General features: G+C 41.8%; 1 pseudogene; it reads right to left on the bottom strand.

Moving 5' to 3' along the window:
- Positions 1 to 19,626, bottom strand: part of LOC134312489 (tripartite motif-containing protein 16-like) — a 210,840-nt pseudogene that overhangs the window by 123,475 nt on the left and 67,739 nt on the right.

The raw sequence follows: 19,626 nt of genomic DNA, 5'->3' as shown, positions 1-19,626 counted from the left end.
GAAAGCAGTGAACATAAACCAATGATTAATAAATGATTGATTTTCCTAAAACGGATATTATTGTGTGATAGTTTATTAATGTTTACCAATCTGCTTCATTCTGGTCAGGGTCATGGTGGGGCAGACGGTAATTGCTGTTGAAGTCATTTTATTTAATTTGATGTTTTGTGTTTTGATTTTTCACTTTTATTGTTTCTGCAAAACAAAAACAAAAATCAGAAATCCATCCCTGATTTCTTTCATATTGTGTAGCAGCCCAATGAAGTACCAACTTTATTGAATGGTTGGACAGGGACATTTATGTTTGTTTGTTTATTAGGATTTTAACGTAACTTTTTACACTTTGGTTACATTCATGACAGGAACGGTAGTTACTCATTACACAAGATTAATCAGTTCACAGTAAACAGTTCCTTCTCCAAAAACAGGACCTTAAAGATCAACTGAATGAACACTACAGTATAAAATGAAATCGTTTTCAGTTTCAGTATTACACCCCCAAATCAGAAAAAGTTGGGACAGTTTTGAAAATGCAAATAAAATAAAAACAGTGTTCCTTACATTGACTTTAACTTTTATTTGATTTTAGACAGTTTGATCCTGAGATATTTTATGTTTTATCTGCTCAACTTCATTTCGTTTCTTAATATACCTATAAGGTTAAACACAACAAACACACTACTGTCATCATTAACACACTACAGGTTAAAACTGTGCACATGTGTGTCCAATCAATGATTAGGGTTAAAATTAGTAGGTAAACAGGATAAAATTCAGTCAGTTCTAATGTAAGTGGTATTTCTAAGCTGTATTGTGACTTTAACAATGGAGGCAACAATAGAAGATGAAGTGTGAAGCCGCTCAGGTGGCGCAGTGGTAAAGTACACTAGCACACCAGAGCTGGGGTTTTGAATACATCGTATCAAATCTCAGTTCTGCCTTCCGACTGGGCTGGGCAGCTGCATGAACAATGATTGGCTGTTGTTTAGGGTTAGGGGTAAAAAGTCAGATCATAGGTCCTCATAACTGGTGCGACTGCGGCCCCTGATGGCGCCTGCACAGGGCTGAGGAATAATGCTGATGGGGGTGTGGCCCTCCGTACACAGTACCTGTCAGTGTATGAACTCGACTCACGCAGGTGAAAAATGCGTATGTCAGTTGAGAGGTGTCCTCAGTGAGCGGTGAGCAGTGAATCAGTATAGAGGACGCAATCAGGGTAATTGGACATGACTAGATTAAGGGAGAAAAAGTGGGAAAAAAAATAGAAAATTAAAAAAAAAGAGATGGTGTGTGAAGAGGAAGACGAGGATAACCAAGAGGAATAGCAATTGTATCAAATGAAATCACAGCAACATTTTTTGCTCACTTTAAAGACATTAACTGATCATTTCTGTGTGTAGGCACAAGCCCAGTCGATATCAAAACTAAGATTTGATCTTGAGAGCTTGGGATCTCAGCTCTGGTGAGCTAGTGTGTTTTAACTCTGTTCCACCCAAGCACCTAAAATACCAGATTTTGTCTTTTCTTCGTCTTGTTTTTGTTCTTCTTCTTTCTCTTGTTTTAAATGCAAATTTAAATGTTAATCTTGCATCACCATGGACAGTTTCACCAATGATTCACCAGCTTTAAATGTATTTTTTTTTACTTTTCAAGACACTCAGCATAGTTACAGAAAAACTTGTGTTTCATGTATTTTTAATGGATACATAAGATGAAAAATTAGGAAGTTATGATACAAAGCCATAGAACATACAAATGTTTACATCAGCAAATTTATAATTTGATTAGCTAAGTGTTCATAGAAAACAATGTGAAATTTTAAACTGTTTTGTGGGATGAAGAGAAGTGTTTGTTTTAAGGTGGAAAATGCAAGAGAAAGAAGTCACTTTCTGATGAAATGTTCTTTCAAGTCAGTTTTGTCTTACCAAGGAATCAGAGCACTAAGTTCTGAATAGTTATAATGTTTATTTAACACTAAACACTTAACATATACAATGCTAATTAATAAGTGAATAAAGTAACTAAGCAGTAATTATGGTTGATCTAACATGCAAACACAAGGTTTAATATTGTCAGGATTTCTGTGTATATTTGTATAAGATGGTGGATTCAGAAAGTTTAGAGCCTAATTTGAAGTTGGTTTCATATTCCATTGATCACAAGTCACCATAAATAAAATCCCTGAATCCCAACATGTGGTTTAGCTTGATGCAACTAATCCTGACCAGTTACTATGAGCATAAAGATCAGCGTTACATGAAAATCTTCCTGAGCAGGAAAACTTACAAGCTCAGTCTGAGTGAAACAAACACTGAACAGAACTAAACCGATTGATTTGAAACTGCAAATTCCTTATATTAATTCCTAATATAAACTGACTTGCAATAGAAATAACAGCATCTAAATACCAATATATAGATATACTCGAGCTAACATAAAAATTCCTAAACTCATTTGGGTGAATGTAACATTACTAATAAGAGAAACATACAAGCATTTTTAGATTTGTATATAACTCCTATGGCTACTCAAAATCCAGCCTCTGTGTGCTCCTGCTCATGTCTCATGTGTATGTGAGACCCCCTGTCTCCAGGAGCACATGATTGTTTTTAGATGCCACTGATTAATCAGCTTCACCATCACGGCCGGGTAAGTGTAGTTATGTTTTATATAGGCTATTTGGGTTAATAGTATAACGAGGTCTGTGGTAGCTGGTGAACGTGCCCCGGGTTCCCAGCGAAGCAGACATTACAGAGCTCAGAAAACAAAGGCCTCTTATACCAGGCCTCCTAATTAGTGCTGATCACCCGCAGCCGTGGGGCTGACTACTTAAGCCAGCTCCACACAGCAGCGGGTGTCGCACCTTTGTTTGTTTTCCGGTCCGTGGTGGCAGCTCATCCACACGTTCGTAGCCTTAGCTGGTAGCCCTGGTGGCGTATGCCATTCGGGTAAGTAAAACCGCAAGGTTTGAGGTAACTGGTATGTTCTGTTGGTCTCGTAGATATAGTGTGGTGCGACGCGGTGCAGTCCTCGAACTGCAGTTCATTTTGCGCTAGCAGTTAGCGTTAGCGGTTTCACTCAGCGCTGTGTTAAAGCGCTGAAGGTATTCTGGCATCAGTGCCTTCAGTTATTCTGAACATTGGATTCTCCAACCGCTGGGTGGCGACTCCGCTGAGCAAGCGGTTGCCGTGCTAAAGACCCCGGTTCGAATCCGCAGTCTAGAACTGCCTAACTTTGTTTATTTGTTTCTTTCTGGTTTCAGATTGGTGTGTCAGCTCCGCGATCCAGGGCGCGCCGACCGGTCACTGCGATTGTTAGTCGCGGTGTTGGGTCTAGCGCTCCTCGGAGTTCCCCTCCTCTCCCTTCGCTCCTAAGCGTATTAGAGGTTCTCGCGCTCCCGTTTTCCAGCACCACTACAGTGCGGTGGTAACGCTCCCGGCTGCCACGCGGCTGACCGGGGTTCGCGTCCCGCTTCCTTCCTTTGGTTTCACTTTGTTTATTTTTCATTTAGTTGCGCCAGCAGCTCCGTCGGAGTTTCCGATCGGGTTTTTTGTGTTCTGTTTTTTCGTTTGCTGTTTATCTTTCTGTTGTCCTTATAATTAAATAAAATATTATTATTTTTATTTACTTCTGCATTTGCGTCCTTTCTTCCCACGTGACAGAAAGGTGCGACCAACCATGGACGCAGCAGAAACGCCACCCCCTATCGACGTATTACGCCACCAGGGTGTGGCGTTAGGCAGGCACGAGGTGGCCATTAGCCAATTGGCGCAGCAGGTAGCTGCGCTTAGCCAGCAGTCTCCAGCTTTAGGAGCCGGCCCACACCCCCCACCCCATTCGGGAGGATGTGGAAGCCGCGACACCCCCATTCCTCCTCCTGAAAGATATTCGGGAGAGGCCAAGAGGTGCCGTGGCTTCCTCCTCCAGTGCGCGCTAGCCTTCGAGTTGCAGCCCTCCCGCTACCCCACAGAGCGGTCGAGGGTTGCCTATATCGTTTCTCTCTTGACTGGCCGAGCCTTGGAATGGGCTACCGCCCTCTGGGAGCAGAACGCTCCGGAATGCTCATCCGAAAGCGCCTTTAAGGAGGCCTTAAAGGAGACCTTCTTCCACCCCTCGGGGGGTCGCGAGGCAGGCCCACGCTTACTTGAGCTAACCCAAGGTAATCGGTCAGTCGTAGATTACGTAATCGAATTTAGGACACTAGCGGCGGAGTGTGGGTGGGATGAGGGCTCTCTCACCGCCATCTTTCATCGTGGCTTATCGGAGAGGATAAAGGATGAGCTGGCCACCAGGGACCGCCCAACGACCCATAAGGCCTCCTATACGCTGGCCACAGCCATCGATACCCGTCTTCGCCAGCGAAACCGGGAGCGGGGTACCTGTCCCCCGTTTACCCGCTTGCTGGCGCCTCCTAAGTCTCCTCCACCGGCCCTGGATCCCGAACCCATGCAGTTGGGCTCAGCCCGTGCCAATGCCCGTTCGGCATCGGGTTCGTTTTCCCGACCCCGGCAGCCGGAAAAACATCTAGGCCGCTCTCGAGTCAGGGACTCGGGAGTGAGCCGACCTACCATCCCTGCCCAAGGTCTGCTTTTGCAGGCCCGGTTGTCCTGGGGCCTCGGGAACACAAACCTTCAGGTTTGTGTCGATTCAGGTGCGGTGGAGAATTTCATTGACAGCGATCTGGTACACAGGCTGGGGATTGAGGTCCAACCGCTAGCATCACCAGTGTCGGTCCATGCGGTGGATGGCCGACCTGTAGCGGGCAGCCCGATAACCCAACAGACAAGACCTCTCACGTTGCGTCTGCAAAACCACGAGGAACGGATTACCTTTCTTGTAACTCACGTTCCTCACCTCCAGGTGGTTTTGGGGTATTCGTGGCTGCAAAGACACAATCCTCAGATCGACTGGGCCACCGGATCAATCTTCATCTGGGGAACGCGGTGTCGCGACTCGTGTTTGCTGCAAGGTGGCACGAGTTCTGCTCCGACGGAAGCGAAGATGGAGGTGCCGGATTTGGCAGCTGTTCCCCCTGTGTACCATGACTTACGGGAGGTTTTTAGCAAGTCCCGGGCGCAGGACTTGCCCCCCCACAGACCGTTCGATTGCGCCATCAATCTTTTGTCCGGCACTACTCCTCCTAGGGGGCGCCTTTTTTCGCTCTCCGGTCCAGAGAAGGTGGCTATGGAGGAGTATGTGCGTGAGGCACTTAAACAGGGGTTCATCCGTCCTTCCTCCTCCCCAGCTGGGGCAGGGTTCTTTTTTGTGAACAAAAAGGACGGCACCCTGCGCCCCTGTATCGATTATCGCGGTCTGAACGCCGTTACGATCAAGGATCGGTACCCGCTGCCGCTGATGGCCACGGCTTTCGAAGCCCTTCAGCGAGCTTCTGTTTTTTCCAAGCTCGATCTTCGCAGCGCGTACAATTTGATCCGGATCAGGCAGGGGGATGAGTGGAAGACTGCGTTCATTACGCCCACTGGCCACTATGAATACCGGGTGATGCCATTTGGGTTAATGAATGCCCCCGCAGTCTTCCAGAGATTTATCAATGAGGTCTTGCGGGAGACTCTTGGTAAATTCGTCTATGTTTACTTAGACGATATTCTTATCTTTAGTCGGTCCATCGACGAGCATATAGGGCATGTCCGACGAGTTCTCCAGCTTTTGCTCGACAACCATTTGTTTGTCAAACTGGAGAAGTCAGTCTTTCACTCCCCCACGGTTTCGTTCCTGGGGTTTGTAGTGGCCGAGGGCACCCTGCGCATGGACTCGGCTAAGGTATCAGCTGTGGAGAAGTGGCCAACTCCAAGTTCTTTACGCCAACTGCAAAGGTTTTTGGGCTTTGCAAACTTTTTTCGGCGTTTCATTAAGAACTTTAGCTCAGTCGCCTCTCCGTTAACGGACCTTACAGGAAAAGGTCCGTTCCGATGGACGGTGCAGGCCCAACAAGCTTTTGACGAGCTAAAAACACTCTTGACAACTGCTCCCGTTTTACAGTTGCCCGACCCAGAGGAACCCTTCGTTGTCGAAGTGGATGCCTCCGAGGTCGGAGCTGGGGCAGTTTTGTCCCAAAGAGTGGGGCCAGAGAAGAAGCTGCATCCATGTGCCTTCTTCTCGCACCGCCTGACTCCAGCCGAGCGGAACTACCCGGTTGGAGACAGGGAACTCTTGGCCATTAAGTTGGCGTTAGAGGAGTGGCGACACTGGCTCGAGGGGGCCAATCATCCTTTTCTTGTCTGGACGGATCACAAAAATCTGTCATTCATCCAGCAAGTCAAGAGGATGAACTCCCGTCAGGCCCGGTGGTCCTTATTTTTTGGAAGGTTCAATTTTACACTGTCTTATAGACCGGGGTCCAGAAACGTCAAACCGGACGCTCTGTCTAGACAGTGGGAACCGACCAGGCCGGAGACCGGACCTGATCCCGTGATCCCCTCGACCCTGATAGCGGCCCCAGTCACATGGGGCATATCGAAGGTCATTCGGGATGCCCACCGGGCTGAACCCGACCCCGGTGGGGGACCTCCTGACAGACTGTACGTACCTTCATCCGTACGGCGTCAGGTTTTTGAATGGGCCCATGCTTCCCCATTTTCGGCGCACCCAGGTGTGACTAAGTCCCTGGTCTTGCTGCGCCGAAGATTTTGGTGGCCGGGGATGGAGAACCAGGTACGTGACTTTGTCCGTGCTTGCTCTGTGTGTGCTCTGAACAAGACACCCAGAGAGCGCCCGCGGGGCCTCCTTCATCCGTTGCCAATACCTGCTAGACCGTGGTCCCACATTTCTCTGGACTTTGTGACAGGCTTGCCAAAATCCAGAGGGTTCACGGCGGTATTGGTAATTGTCGACCGGTTTACCAAATCTTGCCTTTTTATCCCACTGCCCAAGCTACCATCCGCCATGGGTACTGCGCAAATCATCCTGAATCATGTGGTGAGAGCACATGGGGTCCCATCAGACATTGTGTCTGATCGGGGTCCACAGTTTGTAAGCCAGTGCTGGCGGGCCTTTTGCCAACTTCTTGGCGCCACGGCCAGCTTATCCTCCGGCTACCACCCGGAGTCGAATGGGCAGTCGGAGAGGCTGATCCAGGATCTGAGCAAGATGCTCAGGTGCCTGACGGCAGGGAATCCGACCACGTGGTCGGATAAGTTGATATGGGCAGAGTTTGCTCACAACACCCTGCATCATTCGGCGATTGGAATGTCACCGTTTGAGGCTCAGTTCGGGTAACCTCCGCCGCTCTTTCCTGAGCAGGAGCAGCAGGTAGCGGTCCCGTCTGTACAGCTTCATGTCCGCCGCTGCCGCGCCGCCTGGCGCAAAGCTAGGCAGGCACTTGTGGCCACCCAGCGCTCTGTGAAGCGCAAAGCTGACCGCAGGCGGCAGCCGGCTCTTACCTTCCGGCCAGGCCAACGAGTACTTGTGTCAACGAGGGATCTCCCCGTTCGAGGTGCCCCACATAAGTTGGCACCCAAGTACATTGGTCCGTTCAAGGTGGTAAAGCGGATTAATCCGGTGACGTATAGGTTGGAGCTTCCTCCCCGTATGAAAGTGCATCCAACCTTTCATGTCTCCCATCTCCGACCATTTATGTGCGGGGGAGTTTTACCCCCTCCCCAACCTCCCGCCCCTCGTATCATCCAGGGTGCCCCTGCCTTCACCGTCCGCCGGTTGCTTGACAGCAGGAAGGTTCAGGGTAGCACCCAATACTTGGTGGATTGGGAAGGTTACGGCCCTGAGGAACGTTCATGGGTACCGGCTCGCCAGATCCTGGACCCTGAACTGATCCGCGAGTTCCGGCGCAACCGAGCTGCGGGTCTTGGGACCTCAGGAGCTGTCCCTAGAGGAGGGGGTTCTATAACGAGGTCTGTGGTAGCTGGTGAACGTGCCCCGGGTTCCCAGCGAAGCAGACATTACAGAGCTCAGAAAACAAAGGCCTCTTATACCAGGCCTCCTAATTAGTGCTGATCACCCGCAGCCGTGGGGCTGACTACTTAAGCCAGCTCCACACAGCAGCGGGTGTCGCACCTTTGTTTGTTTTCCGGTCCGTGGTGGCAGCTCGTCCACACGTTCGTAGCCTTAGCTGGTAGCCCTGGTGGCGTATGCCATTCGGGTAAGTAAAACCGCAAGGTTTGAGGTAACTGGTATGTTCTGTTGGTCTCGTAGATATAGTGTGGTGCGACGTGGTGCAGTCCTCGAACTGCAGTTCATTTTGCGCTAGCAGTTAGCGTTAGCGGTTTCACTCAGCGCTGTGTTAAAGCGCTGAAGGTATTCTGGCATCAGTGCCTTCAGTTATTCTGAACATTGGATTCTCCAACCGCTGGGTGGCGACTCCGCTGAGCAAGCGGTTGCCGTGCTAAAGAGCTTGGTTCGAATCCGCAGTCTAGAACTGCCTAACTTTGTTTATTTGTTTCTTTCTGGTTTCAGATTGGTGTGTCAGCTCCGCGATCCAGGGCGCGCCGACCGGTCACTGCGATTGTTAGTCGCGGTGTTGGGTCTAGCGCTCCTCGGAGTTCCCCTCCTCTCCCTTCGCTCCTAAGCGTATTAGAGGTTCTCGCGCTCCCGTTTTCCAGCACCACTACAGTGCGGTGGTAACGCTCCCGGCTGCCACGCGGCTGACCGGGGTTCGCGTCCCGCTTCCTTCTGTTTTGGTTTCACTTTGTTTATTTTTCATTTAGTTGCGCCAGCAGCTCCGTCGGAGTTTCCGATCGGGTTTTTTGTGTTCTGTTTTTTCGTTTGCTGTTTATCTTTCTGTTGTCCTTATAATTAAATAAAATATTATTATTTTTATTTACTTCTGCATTTGCGTCCTTTCTTCCCACGTGACAAATAGCGGCTGACTCAGAAGGGTTCACACTGCTATTAAAACGTGGTTTAGTGATGGTGATATGTGGATAAGGCGGTTAATAGTGAGTTATGCGTTTTTTAATTTTAGAATAGCGTTTGACCGCAGTTTCCGACGTCACTGTCCACAAGTGGTTGAGTACACCTGTGCAGCAATTAGGTGGGTGTTTTATACAGGGCAACTACCGGTAAATCCTGTTTTAATATGTTTGATTGTTAGAGTAACCACTGATTGAATGTAGGTACTTAGGTAGGTAGATATTTATATACAGTGCCTTCAAGTAGTATTCAACCCCCTGCAGATTTCGCAGGTTTACTCATTTAGCGTTCACTTAGCATTTTGAAATTTGGACCGTAGATGGGCCTGGACATGTGAAATGCACTGCAGCAAATAAGAATGTTATTTCTCTGTTTATTAATTTTTTTTTTAATTTCTAAGTTTACCAGAGGGTCAATTATTATTCAACCCCTCAAACCACCAGTATTCTGTTTGGTTCCCTCAAGTATTAAGAAGTAACTGAGGTATTAAGAACAATGAGCTTCACATGCTTGGATTGATTATGTGTTTTTTCCACCTCTTCTGACTATAAAAGCCCCTACCCAAACAAGTAAACAGCATTCATACATGGTCAACATGGGAAAGACTAAGGAGCATTCCAAAGCCATCAGAGACAAAATTGTGGAGGGTCACAAGGCTAGCAAGGGGTACAAAACCCTTTCCAAGGAGTTGGGCCTACCAGTCTCCACTGTTGGGAGCATCATCTGGAAGTGGAAGGCTCATGGAACTACTGTTAACCTTCCACGGCCTGGACAGCCTTTTAAAGTTTTCTCCCGTGCCAAGGCCAGGGACAAAAAGGAGGGAGCTCCGGAAAGATCTCATGGCGGTGGGGACAATGGTTTCAATGAATACCATAAATAACGTACTCCTTCGCAATGGTCTCCAGGCGAGCCCATAAGGTACCTTTACTTTCAAAGCGTCATGTCAAGGCCAGTCTAAAGTTTGCTTATGATCACTTGGAGGACTCTGAGGCAGACTGGTTTAAGGTTCTCTGGTCTGATGAGACCAAGTACGAGCTCTTTGGTGCCAACCCCACCCGGGCCGTTTGGCGAGATGGCACTGCATACGACCCCAAAAATACCATCCCTACAGTCATGCATGGTGGTGGCAGGATCATGCTGTGGGGCTGCTTTTTAGCCAAGGGGCCTGGCCATCTGGTCCATATCCACGGGAAGATGGATAGCACGTCCTGCCTGGAGATTTTGGCCAAAAACCTCCGCTCCTCCATCAAGGATCTTAAGATGGGTTGTCATTTCATCCTCCAACAGGACAATGACCCCAAGCACACGGCCAAGAAAACCAAGGCCTGGTTTAAAAGGGAAAAGATCAATTGAAAACTTGTGGAAAGAGCTCAAGATTAAAGTCCACAAGAGATTCCCAAAGAACCGAGACAATTTGGAGAAGATCTGCATGGAGGAGTGGGCCAAGATTACTCCAGATTACTATTAAATGAGGTTATATTTATTTGGTTATAGTATTATTTATAAATGCTATGCTTTCCTAAACGGAGGCTTGTTAATGGTTACGTTTTAAGTGACAGGAATGTACTGTGAAAATTAAAGTGTGTTTTTGTACTGTTTTATCTGTTGCAGTGGAGCCGGGCCTGGTTGCCTGTAGGCCACTGTTGGTTTTTTTCTTTCCCTCGTAACATTAGTTTTTATTAGTGATGTATAAACTTACGGAGCCACCAATGCCTATCGCATGGTTTTAAATGATTGTATAACTGACCACTAATACTAATTGCATAGTTTTAAATGATTGTATAACTGACCACCATATTGGTACTGCTACCAGGCAGTTTTAATATTTGGTAATTGCAAAGGGGACGATACTATAGTTTTTATTAGCTCCAAAGTGGTTAAGTATTGGCATTTTGCACATGTCTAATGTTACTCCTAGTGTAATATTGCTGAGTTGGCCTTATAGGCCTCCAGTAATTTTGTGATTCTTTAGTGTACTGACCCAGGGCTTTTCTTTATTGTACTTTTCCTTTGTTTGAGTGAGCACTTATTACCTCTTTGCTTAATATCTTTGGTTTGTACTTTGGCCGGTGATATAGATTGTGCGTTTTCTTTTTGATTTGTTGGTTTATTTGGGTAGAGGTGTTTGTGCTATACTCTTTTATTATTTTACTTTTATTTTTGCTTTTGGGTCAGAACTTTAGGACTGTGTATAACCCCCATGATTGTTGTGAGTATTGATTAAATAAAGCACATTTTCTTGTGGAACTGCCTTATCTCTCAAACGTTGCAGGGACCCTCTATCCTTTATAAAAAAAAAAAGGGTTTACATTGTCACAGTTGCTGGGGTTTGATTCTTTGGCTGGGGGGCTAAAGGGTCCTTTCTGTGTGGAGTTTGCATTCGTGCATTACTGTTATCATGTGGGTTTGCTCCAGGTGCTCTGGTTTCTAAAATTAGTACTAATGACTAAGACTAGTAATAATGAACACTAAAAAGAGTAGTGTTGTAGAGTTAGCTGTGGATGCAGATTATGCTAATGTGGATTTGTGTTACATGACCATCAATGAATTCATGATACAACAGTGAATTATGGGATTCAGCTCAGCGTCTCTTTCAGTCCTGTTACTCATACACAGTCAGAGAGAGTTATTTTAGTTTTATTTAACATGTGCAAATTGTATTTTGACAAACTCAGATCACCTCACAGCAGACAAAGCCTTTGCACTCCTGTGATGTTTGGTGCCCAATCCCTGCCCCCCTCAAACTCAAGAGAGGGGTGCAAACCCTGAGTGGGGAACCATGGATCTACAAAATTTTCTGATCACAATTTTAACATGTTAGTAATATTACAGTGAGAACAGGTCAGTTAATAAGTCACCCGATGGTCAATTGTAATGTTTTAATTTGTAGTTCAAACGCTTTAACCAAATGCCTAAAATTATGTGGACACCCCTCCAAAACGATGAAAATACATTCACAAATTAAAGACACAAAACATCCACAGCCTGCAACATAAAAGAGATCAAAAGAGAGATGGAACAGAAATGAAAACTGGTTGTGTTCCTGTGTACATGTCATCACTTGAGAGAAAGTCTGACCCAATTACGACACCATCAAAGAAGATTCCATCTGCCTCACACAGGCTCTTCATACAGTTCTCGGAAACAGTTACAATCTTGGTGTATAATGGAGTGACTTGTGAATAAAGTGCAAACTGGTGAACAAAGGCTGAACCCTGGATTCCTTTATTGTTCCTAACAACAAATCATTGGTCAGAGAATTAGCAAGAACTAAGAAGTGTTCATCCTGAGACCTGTGCCTTCGTTTACTTGTCACTGCTTGTTGCTGCAGTGAACTGTTGGGGGAAACTCCATGAAGTGTTTTAACAAGTTAACATGCTGGGTGTGACCAAGATTTTTCATTTTACAGGAATTTACACATCAATCAATTCAGTAAACACTATGAACAGTATAACTATAAAGGCATGAAGCTAATTAAATAAAAATACTGGTTATTCTGCAGATATTAATGCACAGTTACTTTATATTTTGACGATTTAAAAATATAAATGGAATTTGCATGTAAGTCACAGCATATCTGAACAGCTTATTTTCATTCATTCATTGTTTGTTTTGTCATCACTTTATCCTAGTCAGGGTCACAGTGGGTCTTGTTTAGTGGGTGAAACACCCCACAGTCACACTCACATTTTAGTGGCTCCAACTGGATGTCTTTGGACTTTGAAAACCGGAGCACCTGGAGCAAACCCATGTGAACACAAGGAGAACATGCAACACCATGCAAGGACCCTGGTTATTAGGAGTGAGTTCCCATCATTTAGTTAAAAAATGCCATCACAGGGTGTCTGTAAACTTTTTACTTTAAACACTAACACAATGATTATCATGTAGAACAGGGGTCACCAACACGGGGCACCTGGTCGCCCGCAGGGCATGTTCTAAAATAGCACTAGTAAGAGCTCCGTCTAAAAAATATATATTTTTTTGTTGCTGCTCTTTTTGAATCAATGACACTTGCAAAAATGTAGATTTGAAAATGACAAAATACTGAATATAACATTTTAAAAACAATAATGTTTGATGTTTATATGAGCTCTGAGCTCTGAGGTCTGGGTGCGGAGTTTTATATCGTGCGAGCTACGCATGCGCAACTACGATGTGGAGCGAGATGCGGGTTTTACCCCGAAATAATAATAATAATGAAAAAAACATTCAAGAAAAGCAAAAGAAAACTACTGATAATAAACATGGTCATGTTGCAACGGTAGTAATAAGTACAAACAGGACAGTATTTACTGCAGTAAAGTTAGTTTAATATTCAACATTCGTTTAACATTTGCCATTCCGATCTATATAAATGTTTAAAAACACACCTAACACCTACTTTATTCATAATTTCTTACACAGATAAAAATAGACAACATACTACAAAAACTATTTTTATTTAAAGAAAGCTTAAAATGAAACCGCTGAACAAGCTCCCACTTCAGCTAACGCGTTAGGGAGCGTCATCAAACTAACAGAAAAACGTAGAAAACATTTACTCTGCACTCATTACAGAGAAATACATCCATTCAGGTCTTGTAATGCTTTTTGATGGATCAATGTCAAACTATTTTATACAAACAAATTAAATTCTACAAACCATATTTAAAAATAAATAATGTTTGTATTTATTTTTTATTAATATTAAAGTAAAAGTAAATGTAATGTAATTTTTTTATGTACAAAATGAATGTCCCTTACCTCCTACAAACCTTGTTTTTTTTTTAAATCCTTTTATATTTATTTTATATTAAAATATAATAAAGATCAGTAAATCCATAATGTGTGATGATCATTTGTACAAAAAATGGTTTGATTTTGATCAAAATGCTACATATGTGCTTATTCATACAAACTGTCAAGAAAGATATTTACAAAAATATCAAAAATGTGACTTTCAAATATTGAAATATTGAAACAGATTTAGATTAATAGGGATAAATTTTCTGAACATGATTTTCAAATGTTAGTAATAGTAACCTGTTAGAGAACAGGTCAGTTAATAAGTCACCTGATGGTCAATTGTAATGTTTTAGTTTGTAGTTTAAGCGCTTTAACTAAATGGCTAAAATTATGTGGACACCTCTCCAAAACGATGAAAATAAATTCACAAATGAAAGACACAAAACATCCACAGCCTGCAACATAAAATAGAGATGGAACAGAAATGAAAACTGGTTGTGTTCCTGTGTACATGTCATCACTTGAGAGAAAGTCTGACCCAATTACGACACCATCAAAGAAGATTCCATCTGCCTTACACAGGCTCTTCATACAGTTCTCGGAAACAGTTACAATCTTGGTGTATAATGGAGTGACTTGTGAATAAAGTGCAAACTGGTGAACAAAGGCTGAACCCTGGATTCCTTTAATGTTCCTAACAACAAATCATTGGTCAGAGAATTAGCAAGAACTAAGAAGTGTTAATCCTGAGACCTGTGCCTTCGTTTACTTGTCACTGCTTGTTGCTGCAGTGAACTGTTGGGGGAAACTCCATGAAGTGTTTTAACAAGTTAACATGCTGGGTGTGACCAATATTTTTCATTTTACAGGAATTTACACATCAGTCAATTCAGTAAACACTATGACCAGTATAACTATAAAGGCATGAAGCTAATTAAATCAAAATTAAATAAACATACTGGTTATTCTGCAGATATTAATGCACAGTTACTTTATATTTTGATGATTTAAAAATATAAATGGAATTTGCATGTAAGTCACAGCATATCTGAACAGCTTATTTTCATTCATTGATTGTTTGTTTTGTCATCACTTTATCCTAGTCAGGGTCACAGTGGGTCTTGTTTAGTGGGCGAAACACCCCACAGTCACACTCACATTTTAGTGGCTCCAACTGGATGTCTTTGGACTTTGAAAACCGGAGCACCTGGAGCAAACCCATGTGAACACAAGGAGAACATGCAACACCATGCAAGGACCCTGGTTATTAGGAGTGAGTTCCCATCATTTAGTAAAAAAATGCCATCACAGGGTGTCTGTAAACTTTTTACTTTAAACACTAACACAATGATTATCATGTAGAACAGGGGTCACCAACACGGGGCACCTGGTCGCCCGCAGGGCATGTTCTAAAATAGCACTAGTAAGAGCTCCGTCTAAAAAATATATATTTTTTTGTTGCTGCTCTTTTTGAATCAATGACACTTGCAAAAATGTAGATTTGAAAATGACAAAATACTGAATATAACATTTTAAAAACAATAATGTTTGATGTTTATATGAGCTCTGAGCTCTGAGGTCTGCGTGCGGAGTTTTATATCGTGCGAGCTACGCATGCGCAACTACGATGTGGAGCGAGATGCGGGTTTTACCCCGAAATAATAATAATAATGAAAAAAACATTCAAGAAAAGCAAAAGAAAACTACTGATAATAAACATGGTCATGTTGCAACGGTAGTAATAAGTACAAACAGGACAGTATTTACTGCAGTAAAGTTAGTTTAATATTCAACATTCGTTTAACATTTGCCATTCCGATCTATATAAATGTTTAAAAACACACCTAACACCTACTTTATTCATAATTTCTTACACAGATAAAAATAGACAACATACTACAAAAACTATTTTTATTTAAAGAAAGCTTAAAATGAAACCGCTGAACAAGCTCCCACTTCAGCTAACGCGTTAGGGAGCGTCATCAAACTAACAGAAAAACGTAGAAAACATTTACTCTGCACTCATTACAGAGAAATACATCCATTCAGGTCTTGTAATGCTTTTTGATGGATCAATGTCAAACTATTTTATACAAACAAATTAAATTCTACAAACCATATTTAAAAATAAATAATGTTTGTATTTATTTTTTATTAATATTAAAGTAAAAGTAAATGTAATGTCATTTTTTTATGTACAAAATGAATGTCCCTTTCCTCCTACAAACCTTGTTTTTTTTTAAAATCCTTTTATATTTATTTTATATTAAAATATAATAAAGATCAGTAAATCCATAATGTGTGATGATCATTTGTACAAAAAATGGTTTGATTTTGATCAAAATGCTACATATGTGCTTATTCATACAAACTGTCAAGAAAGATATTTACAAAAATATCAAAAATGTGACTTTCAAATATTGAAATATTGAAACAGATTTAGATTAATAGGGATAAATTTTCTGAACATGATTTTCAAATGTTAGTAATAGTAACCTGTTAGAGAACAGGTCAGTTAATAAGTCACCTGATGGTCAATTGTAATGTTTTAGTTTGTAGTTTAAGCGCTTTAACTAAATGGCTAAAATTATGTGGACACCTCTCCAAAACGATGAAAATAAATTCACAAATGAAAGACACAAAACATCCACAGCCTGCAACATAAAAGAGAGATGGAACAGAAATGAAAACTGGTTGTGTTCCTGTGTACATGTCATCACTTGAGAGAAAGTCTGACCCAATTACGACACCATCAAAGAAGATTCCATCTGCCTTACACAGGCTCTTCATACAGTTCTCGGAAACAGTTACAATCTTGGTGTATAATGGAGTGACTTGTGAATAAAGTGCAAATTGGTGAACAAAGGCTGAACCCTGGATTCCTTTATTGTTCCTAACAACAAATCATTGGTCAGAGAATTAGCAAGAACTAAGAAGTGTTAATCCTGAGACCTGTGCCTTCGTTTACTTGTCACTGCTTGTTGCTGCAGTGAACTGTTGGGGGAAACTCCATGAAGTGTTTTAACAAGTTAACATGCTGGGTGTGACCAATATTTTTAATTTTACAGGAATTTACACATCAGTCAAATCAGTAAACACTATCAACAGTATAACTATAAAGGTATGAAGCTAATTAAATAAAAAAATAAAAAAATACTGGTTATTCTGCAGATATTAATGCACAGTTACTTTATATTTTGATAATTTAAAAATATAAATGGAATTTGCATGTAAGTCACAGCATATCTGAACAGCTTATTTTCATTCATTCATTGTTTGTTTTGCCATCACTTTATCCTAGTCAGGGTCACAGTGGGTCTTGTTTAGTGGGTGAAACACCCCACAGTCACACTCACATTTTAGTGGCTCCAACTGGATGTCTTTGGACTTTGAAAACCGGAGCACCTGGAGCAAACCCATGTGAACACAAGGAGAACATGCAACACCATGCAAGGACCCTGGTTATTAGGAGTGAGTTCCCATCATTTAGTTAAAAAATGCCATCACAGGGTGTCTCTAAACTTTTTACTTTAAACACTAACACAATGATTATCATGTAGAACAGGAGTCACCAACACGGGGCACCTGGTCGCCCGCAGGGCATGTTCTAAAATAGCACTAGTAAGAGCTCCGTCTAAAAAATATATATATTTTTGTTGCTGCTCTTTTTGAATCAATGACACTTGCAAAAATGTAGATTTGAAAATGACAAAATACTGAATATAACATTTTAAAAACAATAATGTTTGATGTTTATATGAGCTCTGAGCTCTGAGGTCTGGGTGCGGAGTTTTATATCGTGCGAGCTACGCATGCGCAACTACGATGTGGAGCGAGATGCGGGTTTTACCCCGAAATAATAATAATAATGAAAAAAACATTCAAGAAAAGCAAAAGAAAACTACTGATAATAAACATGGTCATGTTGCAACGGTAGTAATAAGTACAAACAGGACAGTATTTACTGCAGTAAAGTTAGTTTAATATTCAACATTCGTTTAACATTTGCCATTCCGATCTATATAAATGTTTAAAAACACACCTAACACCTACTTTATTCATAATTTCTTACACAGATAAAAATAGACAACATACTACAAAAACTATTTTTATTTAAAGAAAGCTTAAAATGAAACCGCTGAACAAGCTCCCACTTCAGCTAACGCGTTAGGGAGCGTCATCAAACTAACAGAAAAACGTAGAAAACATTTACTCTGCACTCATTACAGAGAAATACATCCATTCAGGTCTTGTAATGATTTTTGATGGATCAATGTCAAACTATTTTATACAAACAAATTAAATTCTACAAACCATATTTAAAAATAAATAATGTTTGTATTTATTTTGTATTAATATTAAAGTAAAAGTTAATGTAATGTAATTGTTTTTATGTACAAAATGAATGTCCCTTTCCTCCTACAAACCTTGTTTTTAAAAAAAAAATCCTTTTATATTTATTTTATATTAAAATATAATAAAGATCAGTAAATCCATAATGTGATGATCATTTGTACAAAAAATTTTTTGATTTTGATCAAAATGCTACATATGTGCTTATTCATACAAACTGTCAAGAAAGATATTTACAAAAATATCAAAAATGTGACTTTCAAATATTGAAATATTGAAACAGATTTGGATTAATAGGGATACATTTTCTGAACATGATTTTCAAATGTTAGTAATATTACAGTGAGAACAGGTCAGTTAATAAGTCACCTGATGGTCAATTGTAATGTTTTAGTTTGTAGTTTAAGCGCTTTAACTAAATGGCTAAAATTATGTGGACACCTCTCCAAAACGATGAAAATAAATTCACAAATGAAAGACACAAAACATCCACAGCCTGCAGCATAAAAGAGAGATGGAACAGAAATGAAAACTGGTTGTGTTCCTGTGTACATGTCATCACTTGAGAGAAAGTCTGACCCAATTACGACACCATCAAAGAAGATTCCATCTGCCTTACACAGGCTCTTCATACAGTTCTCGGAAACAGTTACAATCTTGGTGTATAATGGAGTGACTTGTGAATAAAGTGCAAACTGGTGAACAAAGGCTGAACCCTGGATTCCTTTATTGTTCCTAACAACAAATCATTGGTCAGAGAATTAGCAAGAACTAAGAAGTGTTAATCCTGAGACCTGTGCCTTCGTTTACTTGTCACTGCTTGTTGCTGCAGTGAACTGTTGGGGGAAACTCCATGAAGTGTTTTAACAAGTTAACATGCTGGGTGTGACCAAGATTTTTCATTTTACAGGAATTTACACATCAGTCAATTCAGTAAACACTATCAACAGTATAACTATAAAGGTATGAAGCTAATTAAATCAAAATTAAATAAAAATACTGGTTATTCTGCAGATATTAATGCACAGTTTCTTTATATTTTGATGATTTAAAAATATAAATGGAATTTGCATGCAAGTCACAGCATATCTGAACAGCTTATTTTCATTCATTCATTGTTTGTTTTGTCATCACTTTATCCTAGTCAGGGTCACAGTGGGTCTTGTTTAGTGGGTGAAACACCCCACAGTCACACTCACATTTTAGTGGCTCCAACTGGATGTCTTTGAACCAAAGCACCGGGAGCAAACCCATGTGAACACGAGGAGAACATGCAACACCATGCAAGGACCCTGGTTATTAGGAGTGATTTCTCATCATTTAGTAAAAAAATGGCATCACAGGGTGTCTGTAAACTTTTTACTTTAAATACTAACACAATTATTATCATGAAGATAAATAAATGAATAATAAATGAACAAAAGTAAACTGCACACAATACTTTTAAAAACTTAAAAAAAAAACCACCAACTATACTCTGTGTGTGTGTGTATGTGAGTGAGTGTGCATGCGCAGTTGTGAGCGGTTGAGTGAGTAAGAGCTAATTTTTTTTTCTTTTTTCTTCTCTGCTTGTTGGTTTGTCTGATTAGGTGTGTGTGTGTGTGAGTGTGTGTGTGAGAGAGCATGTGTGTGTGTGTGTGTGAGCCAGTCCTGGCTGCC

The sequence above is a fragment of the Trichomycterus rosablanca genome, chromosome 4, assembly GCF_030014385.1.
Source record: "Trichomycterus rosablanca isolate fTriRos1 chromosome 4, fTriRos1.hap1, whole genome shotgun sequence".
Lineage (NCBI taxonomy): Eukaryota > Metazoa > Chordata > Actinopteri > Siluriformes > Trichomycteridae > Trichomycterus > Trichomycterus rosablanca.
The sequence above is the reverse complement of the archived record's forward strand: the minus strand, read 5'-3'. Positions and strand labels throughout refer to the sequence as shown.